This window comes from Pelmatolapia mariae, linkage group LG18, assembly GCF_036321145.2.
Source record: "Pelmatolapia mariae isolate MD_Pm_ZW linkage group LG18, Pm_UMD_F_2, whole genome shotgun sequence".
Lineage (NCBI taxonomy): Eukaryota > Metazoa > Chordata > Actinopteri > Cichliformes > Cichlidae > Pelmatolapia > Pelmatolapia mariae.
Window position 1 is genome coordinate 31,690,865 of NC_086243.1, and position 9,555 is coordinate 31,700,419.

Here is a 9,555-nt window from a genome sequence, read left to right on the forward strand (position 1 = left end):
CCAAGCCATGTCCATGCAACAGGGGGAGCCCCTCGTTTAGGATTAACATCCTCAATTTGTTTTGACTGGTCCTTCTGTTTGGAGTTACCAGGTTCTGCCTCATCTTTATTGATAGCCAGTGAAGATGAAACCAATGAAAAAATGTTGTTGTATGTTGTTAAAAAGGTATTTTGTGACACCACAAAAAAACCAATAGCATATAATTTGAAACTATAGATGTTTTCATTTCATCATCTGATATATTTCGTCATATTGCACAGCCCTAACGTAAGCCTACTACAACTACCTTGTTTTAGTTGTTGTAGCTATCCATGTTATGCCCCACTTCGGAATCTTCGATGTACTATTGCTGTGTGACTCATTACTATTACTGAAGGCTGCATTACAACCTGCTAGCTGCAAATAATCATGTGCAGTTCTGAAAGCAAACAGAAAGAAAACATGTTACTGATACAGAAATTGTTTTCTATACGAGATCACTGCAAAAACTGCAGCCTTACCTAATGTCCACCCTACTGTTACTCATTTTACATCACGATTTAAAAATTTACTTGGTATTGCTTTCAGAACTGCACATGATTGTTTGTAGCTAGCAGGATGTTAATGCTATGAATCAAGTCTAACAGTCTGAAATCTATGAACTAACTTTAGCTAAAGCCAGCTAACAATATTAGCTCGGTGGCTAGTAGCCTTCAGTTATAGCAATAATTCACACGGCAATAGTACATTCATGTAGTTGTAAAAAGCATTAAAATATACCAAATAATCCGGACCAAAGTATTTAGAATACGTTATTCACATTGAGTAACTTAACGGAATACGTTACAAACTACATTTGGGCCATGTATTCTGTAATCTGTAGTGGAAAACATTTTAAAAGTAACCTTCTCAACACTGCACAGATATAACTGCATACACTTTACTGTGGTATATTACTAGCTTAGATCAATGCATTTAGATCATGCCCACGGATGATCCCCCAATCCCACACCTCCACAAATTTACACACCTGTATTGTGTGACTTTATCCCGGGTCTGATATTAAGCAGTCTTAGCTGACGGATCTGGTCCTCATAGCGGACGATCGTTTTTTCAAACTCTGAGAAGATTTCTTCTGCAGCAGAAGTTAATCTCTCCTTGATAAACTCTCTCAGATGCTGAACTGAAGACATTGCAACAACAACCGATACCGCCAAACCAACGTCTTCAAACTTAACTCGGGATCGCGACGGAATCTCTCAATGGCGCCATTGCCGCTATTCTTCTTCTACTGAACTTACGGTAGACTGGAGGTATCAAAGGCGTAATACTGCCCTCATCAGGTCTCCTGATTTCTTCTCGTACGGTCCATGAAGTGGAATGAAATAAAAATATACAAATACATTAATATAAATATACTACAGACATTTAGAGCACAGATAAATTTAACGTATCATGTGGAGCTAATGATCACGGACAATTAGGATAAGGCTGTTGTTTTAATTGTGGTTGCCTTTCTCTTCCCCTCTGATAATAACAGCTGTGTAGTGGAAATTCATTTAGTTTGACAAACCAAACATCCCACAATTAAAAATCCACAAGCCACTGCTGTACTGAGATAATATTTTGTACTCAGGCAAAAGAAGTCCACTGTCCAAACTTGAAAGTTGCGTTTTTATGGTCTAAGGAGCTTGCAAAGAAAAGCATCTGGACTTCTTTAAGTTGCTTGAAGATGTTTCACCTCTCATCCGAGAAGCTTCTTCAGTTCTAGGGTCAAATGGTGGAGAGTCCCACATTTAAACCCTGCGGGAGTATACCCCCAAAGAGGGACAAAGGGACCCCCTGATGATACTCCACCTAATCACATGAGCCAAGGTGTGAAAACGGGTGTGGGTCACAATCAGCCAGGGTTTCGGGTGAGCTCATTGTGAAACCTAGCCCCACCCTATCATGTGATTTCCCGAGGTAAGATGGCCCAGGGTGTGAGTGAGCGTTAAGGCGCCTGGGAAGGGATCTCAAAACTGGATTATAGATGGCCGACAGTTGGTGTCATAAGCCACCGCCTCTGTGGAAAATGGTCGCTCACAGTGGACGTAGGCTGTATCCCAATTCAGGGTCTGCAGCCTTAAAGTACGCAGTCTTAACGGTCCTCAAGGGCCGTGTACTCAAAGACCGCTAAGGCCGGAAGTGCGAGGCTTGTGAAATGGGACGGTCTAACCGCCGTCACACTGCCCAGGTTGCCTAGCAACCATGATACTAACAGCTGGAAACGTTTCATACAGCTTTGTTTGACAAAAATGAAGGAGAACATATTTTGCTCATTTGTTTCTACATGAGCTCTGTGTGATTTAATAAGTATCTGAGGCTGAGACCACAGGACTGTAAAACATGATTTTTGGGCTTCATTTCTGTACTGAACAGTCATTTTAAGATTAGCTAGTAAATAACAATTAGCTAATGTTGTTCATGAGACTAAAGTCATCTCACTTTGGTAATGTAAATATAATATGGCCAATATTATAGTTATTATATTAATCATTATTAGTTATTACAGCAGTGAACTTGAACTCTGTGTCAAATACTGAGCTTCAGTAAAGATTCAAGTTGCATTTATTTATATGTCCTATCACCTTAAATCTTCACTCAAAGACAAGTATCTTTGACAGTGTATATATAGATGTATTATATATAAGAGACAAATATTGTTCGTTTAATATGTTGGCATTACTAAATTTGGCTCAGTGCTTACATATATGTGGAAAAAACAAATGTACGAGCTGTGATAACTGTTTCTGATAGAATGAAGAGTAGACTGATATATTAAATATTCCTTTATTGGGTGAGAAAATCATACCATGTCATAACTGCTTTCAGTCATACAGAATAGATATCAGAGCCTTAAACAGGCTGACTTCTGCTAAATGGGTCAAACTGGGCAGAAAGTAAACAAACACATAACATCCTTATAGAATATGATGTAACACTATAGATCAACTTACCTCAGAATATATAAAGCATATAAACAATTACAGCAATATGATGCAACAAACACAGCAGTACTACTAATCCAAAATACTCAAAGCTTCATAGAACTGAAACAAACATTAATTTTTAGCTCCATTCTGCTGCTGATACATACTTTAGGTTTCTGAATATTAAACTTGTTGCTGCCTTTCATAGTGTTTAACTTGAAGGCCCTGAGTACTTTCTCCCACACTGAAAACACTGGAATGATAAAATTATTTGAACATTACCTAATACGACTGATTCAGGACAGACAATTAGTTATTTTAAACTTTTCTAGCAGTCCTTCACAAACAGGGAACAGTCTGTCTATTCTCTCCATCTGTCAGCTGCTGCTGGCTCTTCCTCCTCCTCTTCCTCACACACTGCTGAGTTTGTCCTGGTGGATCATCAGGGGTGCAAAGCCTCACAGATGATGTGCAGCAGTGGGTCCCTCAGTCTGTCCTCACTCTGGACACTTGCAGTCGTCACACATGGAAATCAAATGTGTGATAAGCTGCAGAATTCAAACACAATCAGAGAGAAAGAAAAAGAGAGAGAGTGCAGGACAGACAGACAGGTGACAGTCTCAGGTGTATACACTGCTACAAAACAGCACAAGAAAAGGAGGATTTAGTGTTTGTGTTATTACGAGTGCTAAACAAGAAGAGTTCCCAGATGGTACAGTGGACACATGTGTGACTCCTGTGATTAAAGCATCTTTCTTTCAGCTTAACGAGTGAACCGTCAGCTCGTTCAAACACACGTTAAAGTCCGTTTGGCTCGACACCACTGAACAGAGGCAGCAATATAACATAGCTAACATTAACAGTGAGGTGAATCCTGCTTGTGCCGTGATATTCAGGACTGCAAACTGAGCAGCATTCACTGACTTTCAGCTTGTTGTGTTTGTGGATATATGACTGACTTTAATTATCCATAAAATCATCACATTCTCTGTAAGATTAAGGTCAACTATTGAACGGCCTATATTTTAAAGTTAACCAAGTAAACGCTGAAAGTACAAACATCACTAATGTCACATAACTTTGCCGACATGTGGCCAACAGTACTGCTTTAATGTTCTTCATTATTAAACATTTGCACACAAATAAGTTACATATTATTCAGTACTTACTTTTAAAAGTTTACTCCTTGGCCGCTCCGCTTCCACCGTTTTTTTCGGCAAAATTATCCACACCCACCGCTGCGCTATGAAGTCTGGGATATGTTGGGCCACAAAGTCTACACCGCCACATCCTTAAAATTCAGGGAAATGAAGGACGCGTTTGAGGACCGCATTTCGAGCAGCCTTCGAATTGGAACAGCCTTCGTCGCATCGTTGTGACGTAATCGGCCTTAAAATGCGACCTTTAAGGCTGCAGACCCTGAATTGGGATACAGCCATACAGTGGCTTGTAAAAGTATTCGGCCCCCTTGAACTTTTCCACATTTTGTCACATTACAGCCACAAACATGAATCAATTTTATTGGAATTCCACGTGAAAGACCAATACAAAGTGGTGTACACGTGAGAAGTGGAACGAAAATCATACATGATTCCAAACATTTTTTACAAATAAATAACTGCAAAGTGGGGTGTGCATAATTATTCAGCCCCCTGAGTCAATACTTTGTAGAACCACCTTTTGCTGCAATTACAGCTGCCAGTCTTTTAGGGTATGTCTCTACCAGCTTTGCACATCTAGAGACTGAAATCCTTGCCCATTCTTCTTTGCAAAACAGCTCCAGCTCAGTCAGATTAGATGGATAGCGTTTGTGAACAGCAGTTTTCAGATCTTGCCACAGATTCTGGATTGGATTTAGATCTGGACTTTGACTGGGCCATTCTAACACATGGATATGTTTTGTTTTAAACCATTCCATTGTTGCCCTGCCTTTATGTTTAGGGTCGTTGTCCTGCTGGAAGGTGAACCTCCGCCCCAGTCTCAAGTCTTTTGCAGACTCCAAGAGGTTTTCTTCCATGATTGCCCTGTATTTGGCTCCATCCATCTTCCTATCAACTCTGACCAGCTTCCCTGTCCCTGCTGAAGAGAAGCATCCCCAGAGCATGATGCTGCCACCACCATATTTGACAGTGGGGATGGTGTGTTCAGAGTGATGTGCAGTGTTAGTTTTCTGCCACACATAGCGTTTTGCATTTTGGCCAAAAAGTTCCATTTTGGTCTCATCTGACCAGAGCACCTTCTTCCACATGTTTGCTGTGTCCCCCACATGGCTTGTGGCAAACTGCAAACGGGACTTCTTATGGTTTTCTGTTAACAATGGCTTTCTTCTTGCCACTCTTCCATAAAGGCCAACTTTGTGCAGTGCACGACTAATAGTTGTCCTATGGACAGATTCCCCCACCTGAGCTGTAGATCTCTGCAGCTCGTCCAGAGTCACCATGGGCCTCTTGGCTGCATTTCTGATCAGCGCTCTCCTTGTTCGGCATGTGAGTTTAGGTGGACGGCCTTGTCTTGGTAGGTTTACAGTTGTGCCATACTCCTTCCATTTCTGAATGATCGCTTGAACAGTGCTCCGTGGGATGTTCAAGGCTTGGGAAATCTTTTTGTAGCCTAAGCCTGCTTTAAATTTCTCAATAACTTTATCCCTGACCTGTCTGATGTGTTCTTTGGACTTCATGCTGTTGTTGCTCCCAATATTCTCTTAGACAACCTCTGAGGCCGTCACAGAGCAGCTGTACTGACATTAGATTACACAGGTGCACTCTATTTAGTCATTAGCACTAGGGCGATCGTAGCTCAGGGGGTTGGGAAGCTCATCTGTAACCGGAAGGTTGCCGGTTCGATCCCCCTGCTCTCTCTGTCCTGGTCGTTGTGTCCTTGGGCAAGACACTTTACCCTACCGCCTACGGGTGTTGGCCAGAGGGGCCAATGGCGCGATATGGCGACCTCGCTTCACTCAGTCTGCCCTACAAGCCTCCACCAGTGTGTGAATTTGAGAGTGAATGAATAGTGGAATTGTAAAGTGCTTTAGGTGCCTAGAAAAGCGCTATATAAATGCAATCCATTATTAGCACTAGGCAATGTCTATGGGCAACTGACTGCACTCAGACCAAAGGGGGCTGAATAATTACGCACACCCCACTTTTCAGTTATTTATTTGTAAAAAATATTTGGAATCATGTATGATTTTCGTTCCACTTGTTACATGTACACCACTTTGTATTGGTCTTTCACGTGGAATTCCAATAAAATTGATTCATATTTGTGGCTGTAATGTGACAAAATGTGGAAAAGTTCAAGGGGGCCGAATACTTTTACAAGCTACTGTATATACATACTTATTAATCCCTAACCCATGCTCAACATTCTATTGAATCCTACTATTCATTGTTACCCCTAATTCCCATTATTACTTACCCCACACAATAAACAAGGAATGAAGGAAATGTATAAACCTAGCTACAGTGATAGATATAATTTTGATACAATTTAGCATAGTTATATATACAATGGGTCATCAACAACATCAACATCATACTCTTCCAAAAGCAGTTTTCGAAACATCTTTAGAAACTGACTAATTCTTGAACATTGCTGTAGGTCCACAGCAAAACTGTTCAACAGTTTTACTACACAAATGGTAATACAAAATGTTTTAACCTTTGTCCGTGCTTTAAGAGTCTTCAGATTTCATTTTCCCCTCAATTCATAGTCCCCTTCTCTGTCAAAAAACATCCTCTGCACATATCCCGGTAGCATATTGTATCTGGCTTTGTACATAAATTTTGCAGTTTTATATTTTATAAGATCCATAAACTTCAGAATTTTTAATTTCAAGAACATAATGTTAGTGTGGTCTCTAAATCCTGCTTTAGTAATCATCCTGATAGCTTTTTTCTGAATTTTACATAATGGTTGAAGTGAAGTTTTGTATGTATTTCCCCAGATTTCCACACCGTATTCCAAATATGGCATTATAAGTGAACAGTAAAGTACCCGGAGTGATTTGGAAAAATGCAAAAATTTTTTAGCTTTACTCAGTACAGAGTTGCTTCTTGACAGTTTAGCTTGTATATGCTTTATGTGAGGTTTCCAGCAGATTTTGTTGTCTATTATCACATCCAGAAATTTTGTATGAGAAACTTGCTCTACTTCAACATAATTTATCAACAATTTTGCTCCAGCATCTTTTTTTACATTTTCCAAATAATATAAATGTAGTTTTATTCAAATTTAGTGATAACTTGTTTCTGTCAAACCATGTTTTCAGTTTAATAATTTCTGGTGTGACAATTTCCAAAAGCTGCTGTGAATTCTCTCCAGCACAAAAAAATATTTGTATCATCTGCAAATAAAATAAACTGTAATATATCAGATGTTTTACATATATCATTGATGTACAGAATAAACAGCTTTGGGCCAATACTGATCTCTGTGGAGATTCACCAAGCTTCACAAACTGTTGCCTGTCACTCAAATAACTCCTGACCCACTCTAGCACCAATCCTCTAATGCCACAGTACTCCAGTTTATCAAGTAATATTTCATGATTAATTGTGTCAAAAGCTTTTTTTTTTAGGTCAATGAAAACACCAACTGTGCATTGTCTATATTATTGGTGATATTTTCAATAAGTTCCATTAATGCCATGGATGTTGATCTGTTTGGTCTGAAACCATACTGACTGTCCATTATTATTTTATATTTATCTATAAATTTGTCAAGTCTATTAATGAAAACTTTTTCCAGTATTTTTGAAAATTGTGAAAGTAGAGAAACAGGCCTGTAATTTGTGAATTGGTGTCTATCTCCATTTTTAAACAGTGGTATTACTTTAGCTGTTTTTATTTGTGTTGGGAATTGACCAGTTTGTAGAGACAAATTGCAAATGTGTGTTAAGGGTTTGGAGATGCCATCGATAACTTTCTTAACGATTTCCATATCAATGTCATCAAAGTCTGTAGAATTTTTTGTTTGTGATTTCCCGACAATATCAGTGATTTCCTTTTCTTCTACCACCGTTAAAAACATTGAATGAGGATTACGTTGAATGAGTTTAGTTTCTTTCGCTGCACAATTTCTTGTATCAGGAATTCTATCAGCCCAACACTTATAAAGAATTTATTGAACTCATTAACTACATCACTCATGTTACTAATATTTCTATCATTATTAGTGAAATACAAAGGATAATTTAACTGCCTAGAACCATTTTTAATGATGGCATTTAATGTTTTCCAAATCCCTTTTATTTTTATTCATATTTAATAATTTCTCATAATATTCCTTTTTACATGACCTCAAAACACTACTTAATTTATTTTTTATATTTTTTGTATTTATTTTCAGCTTCTACACTTCTGTTCTTTATAAATTCTCTGTATAAGGTATTTTTCTTTTTACATGCATTTTGTAATCCTTTTGTGATCCATGGGCACGCTGCATATTTTTGCTTTTTGCTATATTTCTTTACTCGGCAACGGCTATCATATAACACTTTAAATTTTCCTAACAAAGTCTCATAAGCTTTATCAATATTTTTTTCCTTATACACCATCGCCCATTCTTGCTTAAGTAAATTACTTTTAAATGCATTTATGGACTCCTCTGTTCTCACTCGTTTGTATTTTGTTGTATTTTCCTGTTTGACCTTCCTGTTATTGCTGTCATACACTGCAAGAACAGGTAGATGATCACTAATGTCATTAATTAGGAGACCACTTATAGATCTGTTTTCTATTTCATTAGTAAATATATTGTCTATTAAGGTTGCCCACTGTGCTGTAATCCTGCTGGGCTTAGTGATCATTGGACAGAGTCCCATGCTATACATTGTATTAATGAACTCATCTGTCATACTATGTTTGTTTGGAATTAATAGGTCTATGTTGAAATCCCAACAAATGAACATAACTTTCTGATTTGTCTTAATAAATGTTTTATCTACCCACTCCTTAAACATTTCAATGTTAGAACCTGGTGTTCTATATATACAACTTACAATGACATTTTTCTTTTTTTCCATACTAATTTCTATTGTTACACACTCTAATATGTTGTCCACCACCACGGTCATTTTTTCCACTACCCTGTATTTAAAATTTTTGTCCACAAACAAAGCCACACCCCCACAATTCTTATTCTTTCTGTTCATAAAATTTAGTTAATATCCGTCTATTTCAAAGTCCACTCCTTTCTCCTTATTAATCCACGTCTCAGATACTGCAATCACACTGAATTGATGTGCAAATTTGCTTAAATATTCTCTTATGTTGTGAAAGTTGGCATATAAACTTCTACTATTAAAGTGGATTACGGACATTTTGCAGTCAGCCTTGACAATTTAATTGAATTGTTCTTCAGTATAGTAACAGCAGGTGTTACTGGTGTTAAAAAAGTTCAATTCTTGATCAATGTCCTGCTCTGTGAAGTGTGTATGTATTCCGTGTTTTGTGGTGAATTTAACTCCAGATTCTCATGATTAGCAATCCTCTGTGATAGCAGTGTATAATTCCCAGATGTTAAATTAGTTGATTGTGTTATAATATGTTGTGCTTTAGTTTCTGTTGTTACCTTCATGGTTTGATGAGTGTAGATTATTTGT